Source organism: Armigeres subalbatus, chromosome 3 (assembly GCF_024139115.2).
Source record: "Armigeres subalbatus isolate Guangzhou_Male chromosome 3, GZ_Asu_2, whole genome shotgun sequence".
NCBI classification, from domain to species: Eukaryota; Metazoa; Arthropoda; class Insecta; order Diptera; family Culicidae; genus Armigeres; species Armigeres subalbatus.
Window position 1 is genome coordinate 415,649,927 of NC_085141.1, and position 3,255 is coordinate 415,653,181.

Sequence of the window (3,255 nt, forward strand, 5' to 3'; positions counted from 1 at the left end):
GATGACCGTGCAGATGGCGGGTCGGTAGTACTGCGCACATGCGAAGTCATTAGTGCCGCGCAAATAGCGGTTAATTAGTACCGCGCAAATGACGAGCCGATAGGGCCGTGCAGATACCGGGTCGGAAGGACCGCGCAGATAGCGAGTCGGAAGAACCACGAAGAAAGCGGGTCGGAAGGACCACGCAGATAGCGAGTCGGAAGGACCGCGCAGATAGCGGGTCAGTTGGACCGCGCAGATAGCGGGTCAGTTGGACCGCGCAGATAGCGGGTCGGAAGGACCACGAAGAAAGCGGGTCGGAAGGACCGCGCAGATAGCGGGTCAGTTGGACCGCGCAGATAGCGGGTCAGTTGGACCGCGCAGATGACGGGTCGGAAGGCCCGCGCAGATAGCGAGTCGGAAGGACCGCTCAGATAGCGGGTCGTATGGACCGCGCAGATAACGGGTCGGAAGGACCGCCTGGAAAGCGAGTCATTAGGATCGCGCAGATAGTGTGTTAGGACTACGTACCAGAGTCGATAGGACCGCAATTCTAGAATCCAGGGTGAATCAATCTCACCCAAAAGAGTTATAGCAATATGATTGTCCTCATGTTGTTCCGTCCTTTCAGGAGAGTGTCCAATTCCAATAATCGACATCGGCTTTCATAGAATAGCAAGTCGTTGGGGCTACGCCACGACAGTAATAGATTTGGATTGGTTTCCTTCAATCCTGTCGATTCAAACTCGCTGGCAAGGACTGTTGGCAAGGCAGCTGTTTTTGAAACTGACCGAACTAGGCAGTACGGGTTGCGGATTTCAGGAGTATCTCGGAACATTATTCCAAGATTTCTATTCGCCTTACTTATTTAATTAAAATGTTCTCGAAAGTTTAGCTCTGAGTCGATCACAATGGCGAGGACTCCCACGACGTTTGTTCTTTCAAATGGTTCGCTCCGCAATGTAGTAGTTCTAGAGAATTGGCGATTTTCCAGTGAACGACTGTGCATTTCTTCACGCTCAAATTCAGACTGATGTGGTCATACCAACTTACGAAATGGTAGATGAAGGTTTGTAGTTAATAAAAATCATCGTGTGTCTTGATGAATCTGTATAAATTAAAATCATCGACGTACACCATTCTACAACCTTCCGATACAACGAAGCAGACGTCATTGAAAAACAATGAGAACAAAAGTGGCCCTAAATTACTGCCTTGCGGCACACTTGAGGTTGTTGCAAAACGAATAATATTCAGTAGTGCCGATCTTCTGTTGACGGCCAGTTAGGTAGGAAGCCAACCATTGATTGATTTCCGTAGCAACCCTTAAACTATCCAGTTAGAATGCGGTGATTGACTCTATCGAAAGCTGATTTCAGGTCGGTATATACGAAATCCACCTTAACAATGAATTTTAGGTATATCGAGGTGAACTGTGAAGTCTTGTTGACATTGATCTGTTCGGGTAGAAGCCGTGTTGGTCGAATGAGATGTGCAGTTTTGCAGCCCGAAATAGTCCGTTGCACAAAAGAATTTTAAATCCTTTGAATCCTGCACTGAGTTAGTTCACACCTGTTCACACCACAGTACATAGTTGAAAACATTTCGTTTGTCCCCCACCTTGAAAGCGGAGAACATGATGGAATTCTTCCAGCACTCGAGAAAAACAACCTGCGATAGTGCTGTCCTGGGGTGCACGAGTGTCAACTTATTAATGTAGTGTTTAGAACGTGCTGATCATCAAATTTGCGAACGTTCTAAATCATGGCATGTAACGTTCTTTTCCTTGCAGTGCAGAACAAAAAATATCATCGGGATTAATAGGTACGTTGGGGAACGCACTGGCAAATTGTTTGGCAAATAGGTTGCTAATTTCTTTATTTGCTGTCGCCGCTTCCTCTTCCAAATACATACACACAGGAAAAAAACATTATTTTATCAAATATTGTGTACTTTATATTTGAAAACTGTTGAGATTTTTTAAATATGAAAGTAATTTTTTGCATTTCGAAAGTTTTTTGTTCAATACGAAAGTATTTTTTATCGGGTCTGAGAGTAAATTTAAAAGTCCTTCTTTTCAACCCGAAAGTTGTGGAACTGTCAAATCGCCAAAATGAAGAAACCGAGGAATTTGTTACATGACAGTTACAGTGCGTGCGAGAGAAAGAGAGCAAAACATGTTTAGATTTTTCACAATGTGAACAAATAGTTCGTTCATTTGCGTTATCTCCCATGTTCGAAGCAACTTTAAATTCATAGAAGTAATGGTAACTCTCTTTCGATATATTAATTCAAAACTGTTGTTTAATTTTGTACCTTATGATTTTCAGACGCATGGACATTTGCATACTGTGTGGAAGTTTCTGTACGCTAGGCTTTACGCCAGCTCGGTCCTTAAGTGGTCAATCTTCTGCCAGTGACCAAGATGATTCTGTAAATTCATTCATTCGCTTTATTTTCCAGAATAATAATTTTCTCAAATTTTCTCCTTGCAGACACACAAAGTTTCGGCGGTGATGGCAGTTTTTTTTAACCAGCGGTAAATGAGCCGAATGAGTAGTTTGCCTATTATTGAAAGTGCCTTTAAGTTCCCAAAATGTGGCTGTTTTGGTTTCCTGCCTTATAGGCTTTATGATAGAATTGCCACTACGGGAAGCTACCGGAAGGTAAGTCGGAGTGATAAACTAAAAAGGGATAGTGGTCAGATAGGAAACAGTACCACCAGTTCTCAAATCAGGCGCCCAACTCTAAAGCATCCCTGACGAGAACAAAGTTAGGCGTGGTGATTTGCTTGTCTATAGAAATTAGTGTGAACATTATGGTGCTTATCCAGGTGCTTATGTAAGATTTCTTTCTTTACAGATGAAGGAAAAAACCCCCACGAGTCGCTGGGTTAGTTCGGAAGCGGCTAGTAACTGGATTACTCGTTTGATTAGAACTTGATGATGAGATGATGAAATAATATTAAAAACAATGATTTAAGTCGATGAAATAAAAAGGAAAAAAAATAATTACGATTTATTTGGATTAAAAAAGGAAAGGTGCATAGAATGGGTGCAAAGTTTTTTGAAAGATAAATTTTCGTGTAAAAATATTCCATTCAATATTTCCACAGTTTGATCGTTTGGATTTGACAGTTCTACAGTTTTGTTTTGAATGCTCATACTTTTAATTTGAAGAGTGGTATGCAGCTTTTAAACCATCGTTGTCGTAAAAGTTGGCGTACTTTTGTTTGAAACATACTCAACTTTCTACGAAAAAGAACCAACGAAACTT

The 3,255-nt window shown here is 41.9% G+C and overlaps 1 long non-coding RNA gene across 2 annotated transcripts; it reads left to right on the top strand.

Annotated features, from left to right (window-relative positions):
* The first annotated feature begins 2,105 nt into the window (after positions 1-2,105).
* On the top strand, positions 2,106-3,043 carry LOC134224251 (uncharacterized). Of its 2 annotated transcripts, none has more exons than XR_009982874.1 (4): positions 2,106-2,246; positions 2,310-2,412; positions 2,475-2,645; positions 2,842-3,043. It is a non-coding gene; the product is annotated as an uncharacterized LOC134224251 (long non-coding RNA). The 2 variants fall into 2 exon arrangements; XR_009982875.1 differs by having other exon boundaries at positions 2,220-2,240.
* The last annotated feature ends 212 nt before the right edge of the window (positions 3,044-3,255 follow it).